The sequence below is a fragment of the Homarus americanus genome, unplaced genomic scaffold, assembly GCF_018991925.1.
Source record: "Homarus americanus isolate GMGI-L3 unplaced genomic scaffold, GMGI_Hamer_2.0 scaffold40398, whole genome shotgun sequence".
In the NCBI taxonomy this organism is placed as follows: Eukaryota; Metazoa; Arthropoda; class Malacostraca; order Decapoda; family Nephropidae; genus Homarus; species Homarus americanus.
The window spans coordinates 4,708-18,672 of record NW_024744675.1 but is presented as its reverse complement, the minus strand read 5'-3'; the positions used below and the strand labels follow the sequence as shown (position 1 = coordinate 18,672).

Below are 13,965 nucleotides of genomic sequence, written 5' to 3'. Positions count from 1 at the left end.
TCCCGTGGTCCGGAACGATTTTAGTTTGTCCAATAGGTAGATAGGCAGCTTTTTTTTTGTTCTTTTTTTTTTATTTATCTGAATTATTATTATTATTATTATTATTATTATTATTAGAGGAGTATTAAATTTTTGCCCCTCAGGCCCCAATGTGGGTCAGCGACCTATGCCCGGGTGGGCTAATTCCCTTAAAAAAAAACAAAGCCGCGGGAAATTAAGGTTTGTTTACATCCGGCAGTTCGGCTGCTCTCTCTCTCTCTCTCTGCTTGTCTATACAGAGTACAACATTTAACCCTTCAATATATATATGAGCAGTAAATAAGTGTTGCTTTCATATACTTATGTAGAGTAATGACGATATGTTTTCACATGTGCGCACTTAAATACACGCAGTCTCACTTTTTTTTACCATTAATGGTTAGCTACTTATATTGTACCATTTATTAACATTAAATAACATTACAGGTACTTCAAACAACCATATTAATTTTTTTGCATTAATTTTACTACAGCTAAAATCAGGGTCTTATTTTCTTCAGTTTTATATGTAGAACCAATCAGTCACTGGTTTCGTAAGCTTTAACATAAACAATGCCGGCAGCCGTCTCGTCTCCTCTAATATTCCACGTATTATTAATAAATTGTATTGTTAATTTTGCACACACATACATTAATTCAATAAAACAAATTCAGAAACATTAATTAAAATATATAAGAACAATAAATAAGTGTTGCTTTCATATTCTTATGTAAAGTAATGACGATATGTTCTCATGTGTGCGTATGCGCACTTACATACACGATCTCTCTTTTTTTTTACCATTATCGTTAGCTACTTCTATTGTTCCATTTATTTCCATTTATTAACATTAAATAACATTACTTAAAACAACCATATTAATTTTACTACAGCTACAACCAAAGTCTTATTTTCTTCAGTTTTATATGTAGAACCAGTCAGTCACTGGTTTTGTAATCAACGAAAACAATGCTGTGTCATTTCCTCGTGTGTTTTAATATTCTACGTATTATTAATGAATTGTATTGCTCATTTTGCACACATAAACATAAATTCAATAAAAAAGACATTCAGTAATAAACAATAATGAATCTTTTGTACATAAGAGAAATGACGCTGTTTACACGATTATGCACGTCGTCTGCACGTTGGCGGGCCGTTCAAACCCGTCGAAATTCAAGTTTCCGTAGTCAAAATTTTTATTTATTTTTTTTTTGTGTTCCAATAAAATAATTAAAGAATTAAAAACTCGCGAAATTTGAGAAGCTACTATATGACATTTAACCCATCAATATGTCTTCAAAGAGACCATGATGCAGAGAAAGTGGTGCTAGTGCTTCCAAGCATAAGCACAAGTCACTATCTATCCAGGAAAAGGGTGAATTTGCATGGTCCGGCAATTTCCATGGTCCGGCACCGGTCAGGTCCCGAGGTTGCAGGACTAGAGGTACAACCTGTACCAAAATCTATTACAATAATAAAACTGATACATAGCATTTCATAAAATACAATAGCACATATTTTATGTACAAAACACAGAGCCTCAAACCATCCTCCAGGCAACACGACACAGTTCAGCCAGACAGTCAACCAGCTGACTTAGCATCATATCTTGGATATTTTTCTCATAAGCCTATCAAGGTACAGTAATATAGTTAAAAAAGTGGAATTTTATGAGCTTTCTAAGGGTGGCTTTGCAATTTTAATACATCCAATTATGAGGAGGGTGAGAGAGGAAATAAAGACAAATGTGACCTACCAGTATGACTGACAGGAGGAAACTGATGGTCAGCGGAATCCCACCCATACTTTGGTACTTTCTGCAAGCTTCCCTCATAAGATGATGCTATCATCTATCATGCAAGAAAATTTTATGTAAATATCTTGAAAACCTATTTTTTTTTTAAGTTTAGCGATGCGATTCGCGTAACTGATGCAAATAGTGCAACCCAATGATTTTACGTGATTTGCGTCACATTGTGAGAGGGTTAATGACTTCACTGAAAAGAAAAAATTTAGTTTTTCTCTCTCTCTCACATGCACACACACAGGCAAAAATATCTTACCTCTCCTTGCTTTAAGATGAGATCTTCCTCAACCTTGTCTTTTTCCAATTTTGTCCTCTTCAGTAATTGCTGTTGATTCTCCTCCCCCTCCAATCTCCCTGAAGGACAGGTAGTCTGACAAGAGCCTTTTGTACTGCTAAAAGTTCCTCCAGTTCCTTTCATAGGGATAGAATTATATACCTTGCCTGAAACATGAAGTAATCTTCCAGCTCCTGAGATAGCTTTTTGTGAAGTATTACATGGAATGATGAAGTCATTGAACCTGCTACTATAGCTGTTATTTGTTGGAGTACCTGGTTTATTCGCGAATGTTCCTGCATTTTTTATTTTGCTAGACAAGAGGCTTGCAGTATTTTTACTGTTGCATTTTATGCTTGAAAACCCACTGTCATCAAAAGTATTTGTTGGATTATTGTGGTAATTTCTGGTGGTAATACTTTTGGAATAATCTTTCCCAGCTGTTTCAGGATTTGGGCTTTTCTTGTGATCCAAAATATTTTCATTCTGAGAAAGTCGAGAACACATCTGCGTGGCAAGAACCATGCACTCCTCCACTGCACTTTCATCAAGTTCTTCCCATTCATCATCATCCATTATTCTCAACTCTGCTTCTCTGGAAGAAAATTGCACCAAATGAATATCCCTGAATGTTCTAAAAATTATCTTTCTATCTAACTGTGTTACATATAATTTACTGTACATCCATCAAGTTGTTATTTACTGTATTACCACCATATAAAATCATCCTGCATCTTATATGCCAAAGGTTAACCCTAGGGGTATGCAGTCACCAATACTGAACTAAAATCAAGACTATATTTGACTCACTGATTCCCAGATGACCCCAGGATGAAATAATGTATAATTATCATATATTAAACAGGGAAACATAAATAAAATGTAGGCATTAGGTTATAGGTACGTGAGTGTTGTCACAACACTGCTATTACTTATCATGTAGCTCAGTGGTGTCAAACTCAATACCTTTCGAGGGCCAATTCTTATTTTAGTTACCTTCTTCAGGGCCAACACAAGTGCTTATATCACATATTTGCAGGAATACCTCATTTGGGTTTGTCCGGTCTTAAGTACGTACTGTATGTGAAATTCATTTTACTTAATAAACATGATTAATGCTATTAATAAGATAGCAAAAGGCTGTATATGCATTATTTGGGGCTACAATTTATCATAGAATTTCATTTGTGTTTTGAAATGTAAGAGCTCAATCTTGTTATGACAGTTGCGTTATGTACATGCAGAACAAGAACTGTCATGCAACTCACAACTTTGACCTCATTTTCCACTCCATTGCAAGCATTTTTCTTCCACAAGTTTTTCTATATTTGGCTCTAAGTCGGAGGATGGCATCCAAGTGCTTATCAGTAATACGGGTTCGGGACTTCATACCTAATTCTATCATAATTTCACGGGCTGATAAATTTTACCGTCATCCCGCAGGCCACACCTGACCATCCCAAGGGCCACATTTGGCCCACAGGCCATGAGTTTGACACCCCTGATAGCTAGTGGCACCTCCCAAACTCTTCCAATATTGCAAGTCCTGCAATGCTATCTCAAATAATACGAGTGAATTCCTCTCATTAACACCTCACAAGGATCCACCAGTTGGCCTAAAGTTACGGAAATTCGCTCTAACGGATTTTGTAAATTATGACCAATAAATTAGGGCTACAGACAAAAAATTCGCCCTTATGGAAATTGGGTAAATTTTAATTTTTTTTCTTCAATACTGTCCTTCAGTCAACCCTCGCTTTAAGCGGTCCCACTTTACGCGTTTACGCGGTACCCTGCCAAACACGGAATGCTCACTTTCCGCGGTGTGTGTACCCTTTTACGCGGAGAGCGGCGCGAGCAGGGTGCGCACAAGGTCGCCCAGTCATCAAAACATTACCGAGTTCTTCACCAGCCACCCACCACAGCCGGCCCAAGTCAGTGATAATGATAGTGAGGATATGGACTTATATGGACTTTGAGGGGTTTGACAATGAGGCCCTGCAAGCCTCTGTGGTGGATAGTGATACAATTGATACAAGTGATACAGGTGAGGGCCAATAATCTGCCCTCTGCCTCGGAACCAACCCCCCATCCCCGTGTGCCCAGCCATCTTTTCTACTAATAAGTTTTTTTTTTTTACAGGAATTAGCCAACCCGGGCACAGGTCAAACGAACCACAACGGAGCCTGGGGGCGAAAAAAAAGAACGGAAAGAAATTGAAAATATAGAAAAAAAGGTTATACTGTATTAATCTACACCACGAAGATGCCGGAAAACCAGCTTTATAAAGTGAGACAGATTGTAAGAGCATGGAAACACAGAAGAAGGCAAAGCATTCCACAGTTAATTATTAATTATTAATTGTGTGTGCATACCATCATAAAATTAAGAAGTTATTTTTACTACAACGTAGGTATTGTGTCTGAAAAAGTGGAGTTTGGGGGTCGGCCCAGTCTCCAGTTCAATTAATCCCATATGTTATGTTGTTCACTTTACGCGGGCCGCCGTGGGTTCACTGTATTAGAAAAAAATTCACAGAAATTATACAATTTATTTTGTGTGGATTTCTTGGTGGTTGCTACAATACTGTACAGGGCGAGGCAGGAGCCAGTAGTGCCCCCGTCTCCCTCCCAGTAACTGATTGCACCACCTTACCTCATCACCTCACCTAACGCAGCACTCAACATTGTTTGTGGTAAGCTATATTCAAGCGTTTTGTATATTTATTATCATATTATATCATAAAATAATCAATGTGTGTGTTAAAAAAAATTATTTTCATTCATAAATGTGCTTGTATTACGTCTTTTTTCCGGAAATATTTCCTTGGGAACGCATCTCCAATTATAATTATAATGGAAGTCAATGGGAAAATTGGTTTAGCATTACGGAATTTCACGCTACGGACAAATTTTCAAGCACACACACCTTCCGTAACCAGGGAGTTGCCTGTACAGGTAAGGTAACTGCTGCCTGAACTATTCACCTGGTAACAAGACACATGGCAGCTCCCTAAACGACCTTACCCACTTAACCCTACTTGAATTGTTACTGATCATAAACCCTTACAAAGAGTGTACAAGGTAAAAACCCACTCTTAGAGTACAGTACAGTATTGTACAGTGTATACAATACAGGTTGGACCTCGCTAATCCGGGAAGCTTGGGACCAGACCGGTTTTGGATTAGCGAAAATTCTGAACCATCAAAGTCAAGGTTAAAAAAGGAAAATATAATGCATAAAATGTACTATTACAGTACTGTTTAATTTCTCCAGTATAGACAACTTTTCTAAAAGTTTATGTCACATGCTTAGATTTTGCCGCATTACAACCACTTATACTGCTTGCTGGTCTCTTAGGAGGCATATTTAGTGGTAAATTATAATTATTTAAAGGTAAATTATAATTATTTAAAGGTAAAATATTGGCAACAGCCACTAGAAGTGAGCTATGACACCGTCCTGAACCATCGAAGCTGCCGGACTGTCGGGTCCCAAATTAGCGGGGTTCAACCTGTACTAAAAACTGTGTAGATCAGCATAAAATCTTCCCTTAGCTTTCAGTGTTAGCTTTGGTTTCTAATGCCCCATTTTAAGGGCTATGGTTGCTAGAGGAAAATTGAGTTTTCTTTAATTTGCCACAGGTGTTGTAGTTATGGATATCTCGGGTTTCAAACTTAGGGGTTTTGATGTGAATATTGTATTGTATACTGTACAGTATATAAGTCACCCTGAAGTGAAATAAGGTAATAAATTTTATCTTTTTTGTGCATGGATTTACCCAGAGGTGTGCAAAGTACTTAAATTTGTTACTCATGTAAAAGTACAAGTACTGTATTATGAGTTTTGACATAGTTACTGAAGTTGAAGTAAAAGTATCACTTGTGCAATGTACCTAAGAATAAAATAAAGTTGGAAGACTGGGGTAGGATGAGGGGGAGGTCACTGACAGGCACCAGCTTCAACAGACAGGTCACTTGAGGCTGAAGAGTTTGGGAAAAACTGTTATTCTATGTTCCAAATCTTTTCCTCAGTAATACTATATGATAGAAATAACTTTATTTCTATAAATTTTCAATTGGGTTCATTTTTTTAAAATAATCAGTCCTTTAAAATGCAGTAGCCCAAAACCTGCTACCTGCGACTCTCAAAAATTTCAAGCAAATCCACTCCAGAACTATTACAACTGGGCCGAAAGCCTCAACCTTGGCAACTACTGGTATGTTCACGACCGTCTGATATCCAGAGTGAAAAGATGATATGCTAATGCTAAAAATATTCAACTACTCATTATTTGGCAAAAGTATCACATTCCTTGACTCCTTAATAAACTTAAAAACTTTAACCTTACTGTGATCAGCCTGTAGCACTTGTGGTATAGTATTCTGCAGTTTTTATCCCTTAGAGTGTTCTCCAGCAAGATCAACCAATGATGGGAAGATTAATCCACCAGAGTGGTGGTACATTATACATCCACTCTATATTCATAACTGAAAATAATACATATAATTAAGATCACATACTCCAAGGTATTAAATGAATATAATAACTTCAACATATATATAACATGAGACAAATTTAGCTCCTCATCATAAATTTTCTTAGTACGTACTGTATATTTAAGATGATGTATGCAACAGCTGTACGAGCACTTTGTTGATTTTATAATTTTCCACCATCACGAGATGACTGACTAGTCATTTTTATCCCAGAGAGAACATCCATTCTTATCATCAGTCAAAGAACACATATTTCTTCCACCCACTTTAGTGGTACAATTGGAGTACAATTGATTGAGACCCTGGCCCTCACTTCCCTAGCAGTGAAGTAATCACGCCCCTCATTCCCACCTTCAAGGAGATGTGAGGGTTCCCACACTACAAAGTGACCAAAAATTAAAACTTCAAGACAGGTTATATGGCAAATAAAAAGGGGGATTCTGAAAAATTATTTTTTTCACAAAACAAAGAGCCAAGTGGCTGTCGTAATATAGGCTTCTTACTTGGAGATCACAGGTCTCTCTACTGACCCTCATAATTCTAGTCAGGGTTGATCTGCTAACCTATTTTGGGTGTACAATCACAGACAAAAGTTCATTCCTATGGTGAAACTGAGTCATGGGAATGAGTCTCCGAACTAGCTTACCCTGACTTTCATTTGGTTGGTGCGGTTGTGATGTTTTACCTTGTTTGAGGTTGATGACGCTTCATTTTGGAGGGAGCAAACTTTTGACCCCAACTGTACCAACCACACTTCCCTCATCATACCCATTTCCCCTAAATGGAGGAGTTCAGGCACAACAGTTACCTTCATAAGAAGGGAAGTCAATAAAATTTACTCAATATATTGACAACAATAATTTGTCAAAATCCGTCTGCTACTAATGGCGTGATAATATTGTTCAATGATCAGTTGCGGTCTTATTGTTGACACATGAAGTTCTGCATCACCAACCATGAATATTGACAGTGACGCTTGTATAGCTCTTGCTCTCGCAGTTTCGCTATGCAAGGATAAGCAAACAAGGTACAAACTTGTTGGACAAAAAAATGGCTGAAGAAGCAGATTATTACACTCATAAGAATCTTTTAACTGAATTGCGATGCAATAAGCCAGCCGACAACAATAATTTCCTGTGAATGGATGGAGAATATTACAACAAATTACTGCCAATGGTTATACCACTCATTTTAAAACAAAATACAGTGAAGCGAGAAGCTATTCCTCTAAGTCAGCGGCTATCAATAACTTTGTGGTACCTGGCCACTGGAAACACATATGAGGACCTGAAATTCATAAGTGCTATATCGCCAAAATCAATAGGCCAAATGGTGTCGAAAGATTATATACAGGTAAGGATACAAATATCTATAGTTTAAAAAAAAGTCAAGATCCCTGGGTCCCAAACTATAAATGGAAATTAAAATCTGAATAAATCCCAATATTAGATCATCCTTTCATAATGGAGTCCCAAAGGATATCCACTGGGAACACAAACATGATTTCATCAGATAGATAACAGGCACAAAAAGCATCTTTATTTTCATAAACAGGAATTTTTTGATGATTTTAAGAGATACAAATTTCATATTGTAGGTTGGGTTAGGTTTTGTAGATTAGGGGTAAAATTACAGTTTCATTACCAATTGGTTTTTGACCAGAAATGTAAGTACTGTATATCCAATAGTATTTGGTGTGATTCATTCAAATTTAGCCTTCATTTCTGTCGGAAAAGAGTCATTTTATATTTATCACTCCCCCCATCTCTCCAACAAATGACAAATTTTCACTTGTTACCACTATATACGAAATTGAAGTTGAAACTATGTTTTTCCGGTGGTTTTTGATGTGTTATGAACGAATTTGACCTTCATATCTGATGCAAATCAATAGTTTCTGAGATAAGTCCCCTATATCAGAAACTAAAGAACATTGAACGACTGTGGAGCTCCCCAGTTAGGTGAAGTTAGGTTAGTTTATATATTAGGTTAGGTTAGATTAGATTACATAAGGTTAGGTTAGGTTGGTTAGAGTCTTGTTTTTCTGATGGGTTTCGATGGGTTTTGAACACTTTTAATCTTGATTTTTATAGCAAATCTATAGATTCTGAGATGGGGGGCTTATCTCAGAAACTATTGATTTGGGGTCAAATTTGTTCACAACACATCAAAAAACATCGGAAAACACAGTTTTAATTTTGATTTACTATAGTGGTAACAAGTGAAATTTTATCAAATTTTCATACATAATAAAATGTCAAATATCTCACTTATACGTAATTTGTATCAGAAATGCCATGGAAGGAAAATTTCTTAGAATTGTCAAAACTACTGATTGCAACTTTAAACTTCCCAAGTTTCGTTTAGTTGCAACAAGTGAAATAATACCCAACAATCTTGGGGGTGAAACTGCAATATTTTGTGTTCGGAAGAAATCACAGTAAATGTATAGAAAACACTGGTTCCTTGAACCAGCAACAAGACATGGATTTTCTAGCTATCTTTATGATACATTGGTCAATATTTAGAAAATGACACCTGTCAACTGAATACAGTTGGTCCTCATATTACGCGGTCCCGCATTCCGCGTTTCACCGTTAACGCGGTGCCTTGCCAGAACCTAACATTCTTACATTCCGCGAACGCCATTACGCGGAGAGTGTCCGGCGCGACGCTATTTTTAGATTTTCCCCACGCGCCACCCGCCCGCCCGCCTGCCTGCCTCTCCCTCCTCCTCCCTCCGCTTGGGCAAGCGGCGCGGTAAGGTTGCGCAGTGTGTGTCTTTGTTGCGTTATCACTGACGTCATATGACGTATCAGACCTGTGATTGGCCATGCATCCCTACCCTCCTCTGCTGCTAGCTGTAATTGGCTTAAAGTATTATGACGTGTCCACCCGGGGGAGGGAGGGAGGGAGGAAAGACGACGCTTGACCTAGCCGCGGCAGTTTCATCCCTCAAGGCCACTCCGTGTAAAGTTGCATCCTTTGAGGGATTTGTCAGGGAAGCCCTGACAACTGTAAGTGACAGTGATGATGATTCACCTAGTAATGGTGATTCACCTGAGGGCCAGTAATCTGCCCTCTGCCTCGGAACCAGCCTCCATCCCCGTATGCCGACCCATCTCTTCTACTACCGTAAGTGTTACACAAAATTTTTAGTTTTCTAACCTAACCTTTATTTTTCCTATGTTAACCTTTATCTTTCCTAACCTAACCTCTTCTATATTACTTGTTTTTTCATACCATCATAAAGTTAAGATAAATTTTTTACTACAACATAGTTGTGTGTCGTCAAAAAGTGGAGTTTGGGGATCGGCCTGGACTCCATTTCAATTAATCCCATATGTTATGTTGTTCACTTTACGCGTTCCTCACTTTCCGCGGGACCCTCCGGGTTACATTAACCGCGTAATATGAGGACCAACTGTATTGAAAATAGGTTTTTCTAATGTAAATCATCGTGTTAAATACAAATATGACCTTCAATGCCGTCGAAAATGAGCAGTAGTTGAGGTATTGGAAAAAACCTAACCTAACCCACAGGCCAAAGAAACTTAAGTAAGAGATATAGGATGATAAAGTGATGCGACTTGAATGAGGAAGTGGCCGTCAGTGTCCCTCTCTTATCACAGTACCATGCATGGTGATCTACATGGTATTGACACTCTGAATTACATCTCAAGACACTTGACAGATGAAACAAAAACACTGTGAGCCCTAAAAATGACAATGGATGCTGCTTCATTGTCCAAAATGAGCTGAATAATGCAGCACAGACGCCACCTTCCAACTGGCCGCGAATGCTGATTAGCGCACAATTATTACGTCACATCAACACTCACACTAATTGGCCAAATATTATACTTTACCTTTTTTCCTTTTATTCAAAAACTATAAATTTACGAATGAAACATCATAGAATAAATTATTTTTATTTATCTTTTCTCTATCTCTCCATACATGACTCAATATTCAGTTGCCTGGTGTCATTTTCGGTATTTTTGCTGTAGTTCACACAACATTCCTACCCCAAATCTATTATCGTATTCGAAAAAGACGTTTAATTTTAAGATAATTTTCTTCTACAGCATTACATTACCGTCTCAAACTTATAATAACGGAGATAGTGCATCCAAATCTTTTTCTATTTAATTCCATTAATCTTCCCTTCATAAATCGTCATGCACATGCGTTCCTATACACGTCACGCGGCCAATCAAAAGCGTTCTTTTTTTTTTTGCCACCAATTAACATGAATTGTGGTTACTGCTTATAGAATTTGTGGTATTTTTTGCCCAATCAGATTCGATTGTGATTTTGGGTCTCTCACGCTTCGAAATTCAAATTATTTCTGACCATGAAAGTCTTCGATGGGTGTCACTTCAATTATATGAATAAAAAACGAACAAGCAATAGCATTTTTTAGATCTCGTGGTGTTCGGTTCACCTCCCAAGCCTACTCGAATTTTGGATTCTAATTCAAAATAAGGTAAGAAATAACAGTGATTCCCTCTTATGGTGAGTCTAGTTACGTAAAAACACTGTGAGAGTTGAGTTAGGTTAGGTTAGGTTAGGTCAGGATAGGTTAGGGTAGCTCAGGTTAGCTCAGGTTAGGTTAGATTAGATTATCCAAAAAAAGGTTAGGTTTATATGATTTTCTCGTGTTTTTTGGTGTGTTTTGAATTCAGTTGGCCATGATTTTTGTCAGAAAATGCTCGATTCTTTCCCCCACCCACAACCCGGTTCCCAACAGGATCCCCTATCTTGCTGGGGGTAGAAGGGGGTGATAACTAAAAAACAGCCAATTTCCAAGAGGTAATAAAGGTCAGATCTAATCAAAACACACAAAAAACACTAGAAAAACATACAGTAGGGTCAATTTATAGTATCACACGGGTCTTTATTTCACTATTAAAAATAGGTTTTTCCCATGTATTTTGATGAGTATCGAACGAATTTGATATTCATTTCCACCCGAAATCACTCATTTTTTTAGATCTCCTCACTCCCTCCCCCCCCCACCCAACAATCATAATGGAAAAGTTACATTTTTTTTAAATAAATAACAAATTATATTACCAACCAACCAAGAAAACCTAACCTAACCCCCCTTCGGAGGCCTGGAGCGATGCGTGAGCAGGGGGTCAGACCACCTCCGCCATAAGTAAACAAATCACGGCGACACATGACTGAGTGAAAGTAATAATCTTGAAAATTTAATATCTCGGTTATCCTTAATTTCCGGTGGAAATATCAAGGAGGAAAGATGTCTTAGAATTGTGTAAACATTACGAGATACATATTTTTAATACGGAAATAAAAACCGGTGTGATTCTAAAAATTTACCAAACATAGTTTTGACTGGTATTTTTGAGTTTACACATTCCACATTCCTACCACTAATCTATTATCATATTCTAATAAGACGTCTAATTATAAGATCATTTTTATCTATTACATTACTGTCGCAAATGTATAATAATGGAGATAGCATATCCAAAATGTTCTCTATTTTCTTCCATCAATCTTCCGCTATTATCGCCTACCTCACCTCTCACACTGCGTGTCTCCTGCGTATTTCCTTCATAAATCATCACGCGCATGCGTTCCCGCACACGTCACGCGACCAATCAAAAGCGTTTTTTGTTTGGCAACCAATTAAAATAATTTGTGGTTTAATTTGCAGAATTTTTGGCCCAATCAAAATCGAATTTTATTTTGAGTCTCTCATATTTCGAAATTCAAATTCATTTCCGACCATGGAAGTCTGCGATGGGTGTCACCTCAATTATATGGAGCTGATTGAGAGTTTTTGGGAAAAAACGAAGAAACTATAGCATTTTTTCAATCGCATGGTGTTCTTCCAACCAGAGTAAAGTGTACTAAGTGTAAGACAATGTAAATATCGGAAAGACCAACATATGTGACGTTGGGTAAGAATCTCAGAATCCAACGACGAACAAGAACCAGGCCAATAAGGTAAGAAATAGGTGATTCCATCATATGGTGAGAGTCAGTTAGGTTAGGTTAGGATTGGTTTTTGTTTTTCTAGTGTGTTTTGGTGTATTTTTTATTCGCTTAGCCATTATTTTTTTTTCGAAAAACGTCCTACGAAAAAAAATCGATAAAAAAACCCGGCCAATTTCCGACGGTAATGAAGGTCATACTCGGTCTAAACACACACACATACACTAGGAAAATATATTGACTTTCTAACAGAGTTGTGTGAACTACTATAAATTTACCTACTTTTCTAAACATTGACCAAAACATTTTCTTGTGCAAATGTTTCGTTTTGTGTTAAGACATTAGCAAGAGCAGTCACACTAGAGGAGCTCCAAGACTCCTCATAAACGACCAGACGTGACCAACAAATTCTAATACGTTCTTTTACAGTGTAACACCCTGACTGGTTAGTGAGCTGAATATTATAAGGATGAAGAAGATAAAATCAAATAAAAATAGACTCGGCACCTACCTGTCCTGAACCTTCTACAGTAGTTGCTTATCAACCTACGTATATATCTTATCCACCAGTCAATATATATCTCGAAAAGTTTTTATAATGTATGACCGCAGACTGATGTTAGATAGTCCATGAAATAAATGTAACCTTTATAATTTATTTCATACACAAATAAAGATATACACTGTAGTTCCCGCCAGTGTTTAATGCACAACACCTGACGTCACCAATGATGGAATACGACTACGAGGTCCCTAAAATGTAGAGCCTAAATGAATTTAATATCAAATTATATTCATGTTCTCCTAATAATTCTCTCATATGTAAATTAATGTTTCTAGTTAAGATTGGTTTTACTGACGTTCAATTTCTTATAGAAAGAGTTAGTATTTTGCTATTTGGACTTTAGATATAGGGTACGTTAGTGTGGGGTATGAGATGTTTGGTTCACACTCAGGATGGGATGGAGAAAGGAAACTCACAATGTGCTCTCTATATACATGTTATATTGGATGTACAATGCAGCTTGGTGCTGGGAAGGCAGCATGGTTACAAGCGTGATGTAGAGAGAGCTGGTTGGTGAGGATGCTCACAGGAGGACAGCTTGTGGGTCGCCATGCTCGCTGTGGGAGCGAGGGCCGCCAGGCAGGCGGAGGAGGATGTGTTGCTGGCTGGTTGGTGTAGGTAGAGAGAGATCACCACGAGGTCAGGTCTTAAATAGCGGGGGTAGGCGTGGCTTAGTAGTTGACCCCCGCTCCGTGATGTATGGCGGTGTAGGAATTCGTGGTATTATGTTGTCTAGCACTCAGGATGGATGGAAACTCTAAGGTGGTTTTCTTGTATAATATAAGTTATATGATAGACAGTCTGGTGCTGGAGGTGCCGTGTGGTGAGGAG

The 13,965-nt window shown here is 37.8% G+C and overlaps 1 long non-coding RNA gene across 1 annotated transcript; it reads right to left on the bottom strand.

Annotated features, from left to right (window-relative positions):
• Positions 1-1,419: 1,419 nt before the first annotated feature.
• LOC121878002 lies at positions 1,420-13,307 on the bottom strand. Its single transcript, XR_006091078.1, has 3 exons — positions 13,081-13,307; positions 6,455-6,593; positions 1,420-2,698 (listed from the first exon to the last, which is right to left on the bottom strand). It is a non-coding gene; the product is annotated as an uncharacterized LOC121878002 (long non-coding RNA).
• Positions 13,308-13,965: the final 658 nt, after the last annotated feature.